The sequence below is a fragment of the Octopus sinensis genome, linkage group LG2, assembly GCF_006345805.1.
Source record: "Octopus sinensis linkage group LG2, ASM634580v1, whole genome shotgun sequence".
Lineage (NCBI taxonomy): Eukaryota > Metazoa > Mollusca > Cephalopoda > Octopoda > Octopodidae > Octopus > Octopus sinensis.
In genome coordinates, this window is record NC_042998.1 from 36,028,650 (window position 1) to 36,043,649 (window position 15,000).

The following is a 15,000-nucleotide window of genomic DNA, read 5'->3' on the forward strand; positions in this document are numbered from 1 at the left end:
GATGCTGGTGCGTTTACGTCCCCACAACTTAGCAGTTCGGCAAAAGAGATCCGATAGAATAAGTACTCGGCTTACAAAGAATAGGACCCGGGGTCGATTTGGTCGACTAAAAGCGGTGCTCCAGCATGGCCGCAGCCAAATGACTGAAACAAGTAAAAGAAGAAAAGAATAAAAAATCTACCTCCATGCACATCTCAGTGATACATGTTATGAAGATGCTCAACCGGAAGTTAGGTAATGGTACTTGTGTTAGGAGTGGAGTGGGGGTGTACGGTACGGAGGAGATCAAAGCAGCATTGGAGGAGATCAAAGTAGAAGTACGCTACGTAAGAAATATTTGAAAGAAATTTGCTTTTGACCAAAGATATCGGTAAACATTTTTCAAAGCAGATATCAACAACTAATAATATAATAATATTGGTTTCAAATTTTGGCACAAGGCCAGCAATTTCGAGGGAGAAAAGTAAATGAATCACATCGACCCCAGTGCCCAACTGGTACTTATTTTATCGGCCCCGAATGGATGAAATGCAAAGTAAGATCTCGGCGGTATTTGAGCTCAGAACTTAAAGACGGACGAAATACCTATTTCTTTATTACCCACAAGGGGATAAACACAGAGATAACAAACGGATTAAGTTGATTACATCGACCCCAGTGCGTAACTGGTCCTTAATTTATCGACCCCGAAAGGATGAAAGGCAAAGTCGACCCCGGCGGAATTTGAACTCAGAACGTAACGGCAGACGAAATACTGCTACAAACTTCGCCCGGCGTGCTAACTATTCTGCCAAGCTCGTCGCCTAATTACCATCTGTAATATCACTCTTATTTGTCTGCCATGGTATTTGTGTGTGTGTGTGTGTGTGTGTGTGTGTGTGTGTGTGTGTGTGTGTGTGTGTGTGTGTGTGTGTGTGCGTGCGCGTGCATGCGTGCGTGCGTGTGAGATTTACGCATCAAACATCCTTAGATATTGCAGTAAATCCAAGACATAACCGAGATGCTTAACACAATGAGAACAATGTTACGAAGATTTTATAATTTTCTTCATCAACGCAGAAATAAAAACATTTACGAAAAATGGTGGTTCCACGTGTCTTACTCGTATAGTATTATTTGCTTAGCATACTTATAGGGTACCACGATAGGGTACTACGACAGGGTACGACCACAAGGTACTACGATATCGTTAGGGCGGCGAGCTGGCAGAAACGTTAGCGCGCCGGCGAAATGCTTCGCGGTATTTCGGCTGCCGTTACGTTCTGAGTTCAAATTCCGCCGAGGTCGACTTTGCCTTTCATCCTTTCGGGGTCGATAAATTAAGTACCAGTTACGCACTGGGGTCGATGTAATCGACTCAATACCTATGTCTGTCCTTGTTTGTCCCCTCTATGTTTAGCCCCTTGTGGGTAATAAAGAAGTAGGTACTACGATATCGTATCCTTATATAGTAATTGTTCTAGTTGTTGTTCTTTGATAATATTGCTTCATCATATGTCAGCTCTGACTGAGTAAATCTACGGTCAAAAAATGCTCCAACCATGACCATCCAATCTTTTGAAGACTATAATATATGTAGGCCTACACCGTTATCTTTTAGAATAAAAAGCAGAAAAGCATAAATAACACGTATCCACAATTTAATTGTTCTCTGCTGTTGTTTCAGCAGAATAGAAACAACATTATTTAAATAATTAAGCGATTAACATACAAAGTTCATTCATTTAAAATCACTGTATTGCCTATATTTTTAAGGGAAAGAGTGAAAAATCAAAAAAATCAGACCACCGTAAATGATGTAAATACAAAAGCTATAGAGAGAAAAAGAAAAAATCCAAAAATATATATATATATATATATATATATATATATATATATATATATATATATATATATATGTATGCGCAGGCGTGGCTATGTGGCAAGAAGCTTGCTTCCCAACCACACATGGTTTCGGATTCAGTCCCACTGTGTAGCACATTGGGCAAAGTGTCTTCTACTGTAGTCTCGGATCGACTAAAGCCTTGTGAGTAGATGTATGTATAACTGAAAGAAGCCCGTCGTGTGTGTGTGTGTGTGTGTGTGTGTGTGTGTGTGTGTGATATGTTTGTGTGCCTGTGTTTGTGCCTCCCCCCCATCATCGCTTGCAACCGATCTTGGTATGTGTACGTCCCCGTAACTTAGAGACCCGATAGAATAAGTACTAGGCTTACAAAGAATAAGTCATGGGGACTATTTTTTCGATTGAAGGCGGTGCTCCAGCATGGCTGCAGTCAAATGACAAACAAAAGAAAGAGTAAAAGAATAAAAGAATATATATGTGCGTGTGTGTGTGTGTGTATATGTGGATTGTATGAAATCCATATATACAATCCAAGGAAAAAAAATAAGAGTGACTGTGTGGTAAGTAGCTTGCTTACCAACCACATGGTTCCAGGTTCAGTCCCACTGCGTGTCACCTTGGGCAAGTGTCTTCTACTATAGCCTAGGGCCGACGAAAGCCTTGTGAGTGGTTTGGTAGACGGAAACTGAAAGAAGACTGAAAGTGGTATATATATATATATATATATATAATATATATATATATTACGGAGATGTACTCGCATAGCAAGTAATTTGATCTGAGATCGTGTGCTGAAACGAAAACAATTGCAGCGTGGAAGGTGTTTATAAGCCATTTAAGAAACACACAAAAGCCGTTCGATTCACTCCAACATTTAAGTTTAATATATAAGTTCTGGGGTAGATTTGTACGACTAAAGGCGGTGCTCCAGCATGGCCGCAGTCAAATGACTGAAACAAGCAAGAGAGTATAATGTAGAGCTTATTAGATTTCCTTCATCGTTACTCCGTGTTTCCTGAGCATTGAAAGTTTTTTTATAGACCATAAAAAGCGCTCAATGAACAGAAAACTGAACTGACGGATTCCAATTTCCCCCACGACACACCTTCTTATTTTCAAAAACTGTGGCAAAATTCTTGATTCTTTTCTTCCGAATGCAAAACATCATGGCATAAATAATGGTTTCTTATTAATTACTGTAATTATACAAATGTTACTTAGATTGCAACTACACTTGGTTTTTACGTCACTTATTAATTTTTGATACCTTCACCCGTTTTCTTCTGCTTTTTGTTAAGACTGTGACCAATCTCTATGCTATTAAAGTTTGCTGTTTTGTTTTATCGACTTTTGATGTAATTAGATTGTACAATTCACGAGAAATGGTATAAATTAGAGGCTGCATTATTGCAAAAGTTTGTGGCGGGGATTAGAAAGATTTTAAAAATCCCTTCAAAACAACTGTAAAATAAACTGCAATATAATCTTGCTAGCTTAACATTTTGGCTATGAATAAACATACTCTTTTACTCTTTTACTTGTTTCAGTCATTTGACTGCGGCCATGCTGGAGCACCGCATTTAATCGAGCAACTCGACCCCGTGACTTATTCTTTTGTAAGCCCAGTACTTAGTCTATCGGTCTCTTTTGCCGAACCGCTAAGTAACGGGGACATAAACACACCAGCATCGGTTGTCAAGCAATGCAAGGGGGACAAACACAGACACACAAACATACACACGCATATATATATACAGTATATACATATATACGACGGGCTTCTTTCAGTTTCCGTCTACCAAATCCACCCACAAGGCTTTGGTCGGCCCGTGGCTATAGTAGAAGACAGTTGCCCAAGGTGCCACGCAGTGGGACTGAACCCGGAACCATGTGACTGGTAAACAAGCTATTTACCACACAGCCACAAAAATTCTGAACACAAGCGGTTTGATTTCAACAGAAATTAATTGTTTTTATTGAAGAATTCATGGATTTTTGCAGATCTTTGATGGAAATGCACGATAGACGCGCATACACACGCTCACGCACCCATGTTTACCTGCAGACTTTTAGCTATACTGCTTGCGGTTTATTGGGGTGTGAAAACACAGTTGTGTCTTTATTCTTCTTTTGTAACTGTGCTTCACATGACTTGGGTAGCTCAGTTTAAGCCCCAAAACTTCCCCACCCCCACGAGTAATTGGTAACCTTTCTCATAGCAAGTTTGGGATTCGACCCTGCAAGAAAATGAAGATCAACATCACAGTTCTGCTGCTGCTGCTGTTTACTGTGAGGATGTAAGATCATTCGCAGAATATTTCTAGAACAAGGTGACCAACCTAACGCGACTTAAGTACCAAGGACACTTAAGATATGGTCAGACACTTCACTCAGAAGAGATGTTAGGATATAAATGAAAAACGTGTTCTCCATATTGTCGAGTACATAAAGTGTTAAGACTTAGAATATAACTGTAATCAAATAATGGTTAAAGGAACCATGAAATTCCGTTTTTGGATTTGGCTTGTAAGATTCTTTATGTGAGTTCGTGTGTTGAAGCATATTCTGTTGTGTCTGGGGAGAGTCATTCTCTTTTAGTGCCTTATAATTTAACACACTCACCGGTAAAATTTCCACTCACACTGACCCACACACATGTGCACAAACAAACCAAAAGAACGCAGCTTGGATAACGGACAGAGTCAAGAACTATTGAATAGGTTGCAAGGCGCAAGGGAAATTTTAGAAAAATAAATAAGTAATTGAGTGGAAATTTTACCGGTGAGTGTGTTAAATAATAAGATACTAAAAGAGAATGACTTTCCCCAGACATAACAGAATAAACCATAAAATGTTAAATTCTATTCAAGAATTCAACAATTCTCAATATTTTCCTTTTGATCGATCGCTCCTCGACTTTCGTTTCAACAAGATCAAGTTATTGATTGTATTTATCACTGGTCTACATGTGTCTCTCGATGTTGCAGTGGATGTTCTGTATTTGTGTTGTTGTTGTTGTTGTTGTTGGTTTGTCTCTTGTCACTGTTGAGGTCGTTGCTGCTGTTGAGATAATTATTGTCATGATCGTTAGCTTGTTACCTGGCTTAATGATTGCCTGAACCTTTCTTGTTGTTAAGTTTGGCACTTCCAAACTTTTCAGTTTTAGGAATGAGGTCAGTATATTCACCTGTCGGTTCACTTCCGGTTTGACAGTCATTCGACCATTCGACCCATTCAGACACTTTCGTGTTATCTATGGCCACTTCCATAACCGAAGCTTCGATTGTGTTTGTGTTTGTTTTCAATGGTCAATGTTGCTGTTGTTGTTGTTGTTGTTGGCGGTGGTTGGGAGACTTTGTTGATGAACCCTTCTGTGAGTGGAGAAAAACTTTGTTACTATACTTGCAGTTATTACTGGAATGGTTACCACTACTGCCCTGTGATTGCAGTGGATTTAGTGTTTGAAGCAGCGGTGCACTGTGCCAAATTGCCCTCATCTCCACACTGGGGCAGAAAGCCTTGAGCTAATCTGTTTGGCCACAGATAAAGCAGTTGGGTTTTCTATCTTCCACGACTGTCTGGATTTGCTTGCATTCTATGAAATGGAAACCTAGGCTGTCAGGCACATCTTCCGGGTCAACCAAAATCTGGAACTCCACTGACATTTCCGCTTTATTTTGTGAGTGTTAGACTTCATGCTCCTCGAGTAGGGCCATTATTTTGATTTGGTCCCTTTAGGGAGGTACTTTTGTGACCTTGGGTTTGATCACACGACGTTTTATTCATATTCTTCTCAAAACAAACTTAAGAGATGTAGGTTGTTGCAGTCAGCCTACAAGCTTTCTGTTCGCTGTTTCAGACTGCGCTCAGCATCATCTGTTGCTTTCCTTGGATTATGTACACTACGGAAGTCCACACCTTTATTCAGATATTTTTCGATTTCGGTTGGGGATTGATATAGCGAGATCCTTTTGGTGCGATTGATGCACTGGAAAATAATGAGTTTTTTTACAAACAAAATTTCCTTTTCTGAAAGCCAGATCATTCCAGGGCGAACTATATCGTCCAAATACGTTTTAATTGCGTTATGTTTTCCTCCAAGAGAATGTGAAATCCATTCCTCATTGGCCCCAGTCGGAGGTTGTCTTATATTGGGAGGACTGCAGCATTCATGCATTCACACAATTTGAAAACAATGCATTTTCCTTTCTCATTTCACTTCCTTTTCTCTTTCTTACTTCCACACCATCTTTTCTGTAAACTCGCACACTAATAATTGTAGACTGTCGTTGTAACGACCCCTCATCTAAGCCCATGTGGCAAATATATGAAATTATTACCGACCGAGAACGTTTTCATGGGGCTAAATCTACCTCAGAAGGTAGAGGGTCCCTTTAGTCTTGGCTGGATGCCCAACAGCCCACTAGAGATGGTGTGTCCAGAAAAAAAATCATTGGTGGTTGTGATACCTCATTAATGCAGCTCTCTTTATGAGTGCAATGCCAAATAAAAATCATCACAACTGCATTCAGGAGACCCAAACCCCGAGTGAAGGTCTCTCGCGTGGATCGTGTTCCACTGCGCAGCAAGGTGGGTCTGGTTCAAATACTGCTACAAAGATTAGAAGAAAATGGACTCAAAACGACAACAGAACGTAAGAATGCTTTTACAGAAGCGAGTCAACCAAAACTGGACAACGGAAAAGAATTGAAAAAAGTTGAGAAATATCAGGATTTAGCTAAAGAGCTGAGGAGACTGAGGAAGACCAAGGCAACAGTGATTCCTGTAGTAATTGGTACACTTGGCACAATACCCAAAAGACTGCCCAAAAGACTGAAAGAATTTGGAATTGAAATTCGTAAGCTTCCTAAGAAAGACTCTTGAGAGTTGAGGAGACTTTTCCCAAACCGCAAGATAAAATATCAGCAAACTAAATTAGCCTCCACTAGCGCATCATCATCGACATCACCAGCAAAAACATTATCAACACCATAAAAAAATAATATAAAACCTGTATTAAACAGTCGTATGAAGATCGGACTCTGAAAAGCCTGTGTATAGTTCCAGTTTCACGGTATTAAGCGGACGAGGGATTAATTATTTATTGAATGGGGAGCGGGGCAAGGAATCGTAAATAAATTAAATTCGCAAAATATCTGACAGCAAATTTCTTATTTCTTTATTGCCCACAAGGGTTAAACAGAGAGGAGACAGACAAAGACAGACAAACGGATTAAGTTGATTATATCGACCCCAGTGCGTAACTGGTACTTAATTTCTCACCCCCCCCCCCGAAAGGATGAAAGGCAAAGTTGACCACGGCAGAATTTGAGCTCAGAACGTATCCGCAGACGAAATACCGCAAAGCATTTCTTTCGCCCGGCGTGCTAACGTTTCTGCCAGCAGATTTCTATCAATTTAAAGACACATTACATGAGGTTGTAGGTCAATTATTTATACCGAGAGTTAGCCTTCATTCCCACATATATACATCATATATATATATATATATATATTATATATATATATATATATATATATATATATATATATATACATATAAACTTTAGATTAGTTCAAATATGTTTGTGACATATTTTAACTTCTAAAAGGAATTTCACTTCAGTTTAACATTCTCGACCAAGGGGTCCAACAGAGGGCTCTGTTGAGCTGATATTGGTACATTTTCACCTTTTACCATAAGCAAGAATTATATATGTATTTGATATTTATTATTTATTATATTATTTTAAGAATACAATATAATATAATATTACTTTTTTACTCTTTTACGTGTTTCAGACATTTGACTGCTGCAATGCTGGAGCACCGCCTTTAGTCGAGCAAATCGACCCCGGGACTTATTCGTTGTAAGCCCAGCACTTATTCTATCGGTCTCTTTTGCCGAACCGCTAAGTGACGGGGACGTAAACACACCAGCATCGGTTGTCAAGGACAAACACAGGCACACAAACACACACACACACACACACACACACACATATATATATATATATATATATATATATATATATATATACACACACATATATACGACAGGCTTCTTTCAGTTTCCGTCTACCAAATCCACTCACAAGGCTTTGGTTGGTCCGAGGCTATAGCAGAAAACACTTGCCCAAGATGCCACGCAGTGGGACTGAATCCGGAACCATGTGGTTGGTTAGCAAGTTACTTACCACACAGCCACTCCTGTTAATAAATTTTAATTTTTGAATTAACAATTGTAGATCTCTATTTTCTTTTAATTTTTATAAATTTAATACATACCCGTGTGAATTGTAAAGTTTTTATATACTTTCGAGTCACATGCGGATAGGAAAGCCTTTTTTTCAGACGAGGGCTTATATGCCTCGTTATTAGACTATATTTCCTTAGTCATTGCACGGTAATCGCTATAAGCTTTAACCTTATATAAAAATACTATTATTATTATTTACAAGATTGTAAAATATGGCAGTGTTTAACAAAACCATTCGCACAGAAAGCATATATATACTAGCTTAAAAGCCGCCCTGTCGAGCGGCTTTTAAGCTAGCTCATATGGAGAGCTCTTCATTGAGCCTTGGGCCCAATAACGACACTTCATGCATTGAGTACATATTGAATTTTTTTAAAGTTGACCAATATTTTTCAAGCAATGAACAATTTTCGTCAAAATGATTTAATAGGTGAACTGGGAACTTCATGGTAAACAACATTTTTTTGTCTTCCCATTCGGGGGTCAGTACAATTTTTTTATGTCTAACCTCTTTCTTTCTCTCTCTTTCTGTTGATTGTTTTCAACTATCACCATCACCAGTACCACCATCATCGCCACCACAACTGCCATACACACACCATTCAGACTTTTGACGCCACCACCATCAACACCTTTTTACTTTGCCGCCTTCCCATTCACCACACATCACCTTCCCATTCACCACACATCCCATTCACCATCATGCTTGATAGCATCAGCTACCACCACCACATGACTCTATCACAACTACAGCTCATACTAATACTGTCACCATATTACCATCTCAACTGTCAATCTACTACCACCCTCGAGGAGTAGAATTGCCATTGAATAGTGAGAGAGGGGGGGGTCAATGTGTGACACACTGACACACAGAAATTCGTTTTGGCATTTATTATTATTATTATTATTATTATTATTATTATTATATATAAAAAATAAGGAGAAAATGGAGAGGTAATTAATAGAATATTATTAATTAGTTATAAAATATGACAACATCACCGACAGCCGTTTCGATTCAGTAATATTTAAATAATTAAATTATAAAATTAAAAATTATAAGATGAATATCTCTTCAAATATATAAATCAGGGTTTATATAGTTACCTTATAGTTGAACTAACCAGTATTTTCATTGGATTTTATTATCCCTTTATGAGGTTTATAACTTTTATTTGGATATATATATAATATATATATATATATATATATATATGTGTGTGTGGTGTGTGTGAATATAATTACCTGTATTGCCCAAGATGTCTAATTTTAATCCACTGGTTCCTCTCCCGACACTCAACATCATGGGAAGTCGAACGCTCACCGTACAGGTAACTTTTGTTAATGCACCTGGCTCTACACATATCAAGTCTTTCTCACAATCTGTCGTCAGTTGGCTGCGAGATTTGTTTTTTGTATATGATACTTGTCACAACAGAAAGAAAATAATTCTCCGAAAAAAGATGAGCTGCAACATCAATAAACCTATGAAAAATCAAAGTAAAATACAATACCAATTATAAGAGCGAAACAAAGAAAAAGCTATTAAAATGAAAGAAAATCGACAGAAACACACAATAACGAAATAATGAAATCTCTAAAGGAAATCTGAAGAAAGAATGGATTAATGACGACGACAAAAGGCGCTAAAAATTCCTTCTTGATTCGACAGGAGGAAAAATAATAACAGAAACGAACACTAAATTGAACAACACAATCCTCGTCACCTTCGCTTCTATAACCATTGCCATCACTACTACTATTACTACTACTACTACTACTACTACTACTACTACTACTACTACTACTACCACTACCACCGCCGCCGCCGTCGCCACTATCAATAATAACAAACACAAGAACATCATATCGATGTGTAAAAATAATTGGAATGTTTGGAAAAAAACCCCCCAAAATAAATCAAAACAAAACAAACAAAAAGCAAGAAAAAGTAAAAAAAGAAAGAAAGTTGAGTCTGTCGATGTTGACAGTAACAGCAGTTATTTCCTCTCGTGTAGGCACATGGCCTAATTTCGTCTCAATCTGGTTCGATTTGGCTATATTTTATCGATCTTGAAAGAACTGAAGAGGTAAAGTAGGCCCCAGAAAGAATGCAGTTGAGCCTAAAATATGGTAAATATATATAAGGTAAAATGCAATACCAATTATAAGAGATACAAGGAGTTAAAAAAAACTAGCAGAAGTAATCCGTGCAATATGCAGAGACAAATTCCCTTCAAAGGAACTTAAAATCTAAAATGAGCAATGCAAATGAAGGTGGATATTGTCTTTAAAGCAACGAACACGTTTCGGGCTTATTAGACCTCGTAAATGAAATATATTCTACTCGGTTGGCAAGACTGGAAAATAATACATACATACACACATACATATATACATCGCTAGCCGCTACACACATTTTTTTCTCTCCTTGTTTCTTTCTGTGTTCCTTTCTGTGGAAGAGTGTAGGCTCGAAACGTTAAAAACTTTTTCAATTCCCGAACGTTATACTAATACATCTGTTTGTTTTCTACACCACCTGTCTTCGTCTTGTGTTTTTTTCGTGAATTCTCCCCCCCCCCTATATATACATATATATATAGTTAATCCAAACAAGAAAACACAAAAGAACACAACAACGCGAGGACGTGGAACAAATATAGTATTATTGGACGCTCAGGAAAGAAGGGAAGAAGGAGGATTTAACGTTTCGAGCGGAGCTCTTCGTCGGAAACATAGGAGAAGGAAAGATCCAGAGAAGGGAAGACAGAGGAAAAAAAAATCGCCAACGGTACATACGAGGTCACATTGTGTATACATATACACACACACACACACGCACACACACACACACACACACACACACACACACAACACACACACACACACATATATATATATATATATATTTATATATATATATATATATGTCGTTGCTATTATGCAAAAGTGTCGTATGTCCAAAACGTTGCTTTTTTCAGAAAACCAAAAAAATAGTTTCACCATTCGATTTCTTTTTACATTAGCAACAGTTTCAGATTAACAATAATACTTTGTTGGGTGCATAAAATCGTAACTCCATGCATGTATGATATTTTCAGTCAGAAATATTTTTGCAAAACTGTCGTATGTGGGACTTACTACACTTTTGAAAAAAAATGCTAAACCGTTGTACTACACTTTGACAATTTTTATATCTTGGCATCTGAAGAAGCTGGAGATACGATAGTTTGACCAAAAGAACTGGCCATGGCAAGTAAAATTATATATTGAAGAAAACCGCATTTGGCCAAATTTGGACATACGACAGTTTATCATAATAGCAACGATATATATATAAACAAAATGAAAGATAAAATAAGTGGACAAGAAGAACTTTATTGGTGCATGAATTTAGCGACCCTCGAAGGAAGCTGATATCGACAGGATTTGAACTCAGACTACAAACGACCGAAACTAGATACCGCGAGTCATACTAACCGATGCGGTGAAGAATCTGCTAATCCACCGCCTTATTAATGTCTCAATTCGGGATTCTTCATCCAAAGCATTGATAACTAGGGACTAAATTTAAGTATTAAACAGAAACAGGAAGAAGAGTCTCTAAGACAGAAAAAGTAATTTTTACAAGTTGTCTGCGACAATGGCAACTTTCTGCAAGTGCCAATAATCATCAGTAAGCTGTCATCTGTGAAACAACAGTTCGGTTCCCAGCTGAATAATCTGATGCCATCCACCATCATCATCATCATCGCATGAAAAGATAGTTTTAAAGATAAAAATCCGAGAAGTTTTGGCTGTCATCTTTTTCCCCGTCTACAATACACCGAGAAACACCTTACCCTCCGTTTTAGGATTTTCCTCTTCATCATTTCGAAGATTACTGACTAAATTGAACCATTCACAGAATCACAAAACACAAACTTCATCGTCTTTTATTTACTTATGCTAATGCAGGATGATTAATGGGATACATGCAGGGCATGCTGCTTGCTTAGTCCCAGATTAGGAGGAGCGAAAGATTATGTTGGATTAAGGCCATCTGATATTTTCAATATTGTTGTTGTGAATAAAGCGAAACAATTTGGGAATCTGAATAAGAAAGATCGACTAATAATAATAATGATAATAATAATAATAATAATAATAATAATAATAATAATAATAATAATAATAATGACGATGATGAATAATGGTAATTGTAATAATGATAGTAGTAGTAATAATAATAATAATAATAATAGTAGTGATAAGCGTTAACATCTCCAGAAAAAGGAAGAGAAGTGAGCGAGTGAATTTCGTATGCTTGGCGTTGGAAATCTTCCTACTTCAGATTAAAGGATTATCCAGAAAGCAATTGTTATTCAATCAATTCTTAGAATGTGCACCATTGCATATGTTCCTGATATCTCTTCTTACTGTTAATCCCTACATTGATCTCACTATCTTACTGTTTTTGTCTCTTTATCAACGCAACACACGGATACAGTTATACAAACATTAGCAGAAACACACCCGCAAGATCAACCGGTGAAAGGAAAGGATATATGCATAACAAGACAGACAAATAAATTGATTGATTCATAGAAAGAATATACAAATAGACTGTAAAATCAAATACAAATAACAATAATACATGACAAATATACAATTATACTAGAATAACAAATAGCACACACACACACACACACACACACACACACACACACACACACACATGCATACGTACATACATGTACACATACCATCATATATATTGTTAGAGATATATATACACCTACATACCGACTGACTTGCCTAAGTTGAGAAATATATAGACGAATGCATAATATCTGAACGAAAACGAACGTAAAAGGTTAAAGAAGTTCGACATTATTCTTATTGGTAAACCTGATATGCATACACCTTCTAGTAAGCTTATACAACGAGTATTTCATTTTCTTTTGCCTAAAACAATCAAAGAATTCTAATAAGTATCGGCTTCTTTGTGTTAAAGCCACAGTGTAATTCCTGAACTCACTGCACCGTTCTTACAACCACTTCAATGCTTTAAACAAACACAAGCATATAGATTTGTGTTGTTGAGGTTTATTTATAAAATGTATGGAAATAAAGAATGATGTAAAAAGTGTAATATGAAGCGATATATTTGTATTTTAACACATGATAAACATCGTATATTGTAATTAAATAAGAGAGAGTTATTTATAAAACAATATTCATGCTTATAATATTCAGCAGATGCTGTTTTAGTATCTCAAACATAGCGCTTCATTTTTCATGATATATAATAGATGTTAACTACTGCTGAGGAGGTTCGGGACTTTATATTTATCATCGGAACCTCAGTCATAGGAAAACCTGGTTTCACAAGACGCCTCTATTTATGTTCTTTGCTATTTAATGTTCAGGCGCTGGAGTGGCTGTGGTAAGTATCTTGCTTACCAACCACATGGCTCCAAAGGCGGTGCTCCAGCATGGCCGCAGTCAAATGACTGAAACAAGAGTAAAAGAGTATATCCATTTCTACTTGAAGTAAAGAAGTTTTAATAATTGTTTTTTTTTTTTCATTTTAAACTATTTTCAATCATCTGTAAAAATTTAAAAGTAATATTCAGAAGTTTAAGTACTCTGGGACTTAATGGGTTAAACGCAACTCGTTCGGGTGCCTTTTGATACCACCTCGTTCATTCATTCATTCATTCATACATACATACATACATACAAATAGGCGCTGGAGTGGCTGTGTGGTAAGTAGCTTGCTAACCAACCACATGGTTCCGGGTTCAGTCCCACTGCGTAGCACCTTGGGTAAGTGTCTTCTACTATAGCCTCGGGCCCACTAAAGCCTTGTGAGTAGATTTGGTAGACGGAAACTAAAAGAAACCCGTCGTATATATATGTATGTGTGTATATGTTTGTGTCTGTGTTTGTCTCCCCCCCACCATTGCTTGACAACCGACGGTGGTGTGTTTACGTCCCCGTAACTTAGCGGTTCAGCAAAAGGGACCGATAGAATAAGTACTAGGCTTACAAAGAATAAGTCCTGGGGTCGATTTACTCGACTAAAAGGCGGTGCTCCAGCATGGCCGCAGTCAAATGACTGAAACAAGTAAAAGAATAAAAGAGTATACATACATATGTAAAAGGGAATACTGGTGGAATGTCCTACTGAGAACCTCAAAATGTAAGCACTTAACATCTGATATAATGATTTGGGATTGAGAAGAGAAATTGTGTACATTTGTGGACATTAGCAGCCCAGCGGATGTTAACAAAGCTGAAGATCAGTGAAAAAGAGAATACCTACGCTGAAATATTGAGAAATCTGTAGTCATTCTCTTTTACTCTTTTAATCTTTTATTTGTTTTAGTCATTTGACTGCGGCCATGCTGGAGCACCGCCTTTAATCGAGCAACTCGACTCCGGGACTTATTCTTTTGTAAGCCCAGTACTTATTCTATCGGTCTCTTTTGCCGAACCGCTAATTAACGGGGACATAAACACACCAGCATCGGTTGTCAAGCAATGCTAGGGGGACAAACACAGACACAAACACACACACGCATATATACATATATATATATATATATATACATATATACGACGGGCTTCTTTCAGTTTCCGTCTACCAAATCCACTCACAAGGCTTTGGTCGGCTCGAGGCTATAGTAGAAGACACTTGCCCAAAGTGCCACGCAGTGGAACTGAACACGGAACCATGTGGTTGGTAAACAAGCTACTTACCACACAGCCACTCCCTATCCAGATTACAAGTTCAGGTTTATACCTGTAATCATTAGGGCCCTAGGATATGTAGCACGCTACCTAAATACCAATCTTGAGAAATTAGGCTTCTCAAAACCAGAAAGGAGAAAGCTAATTCAAAGACTAC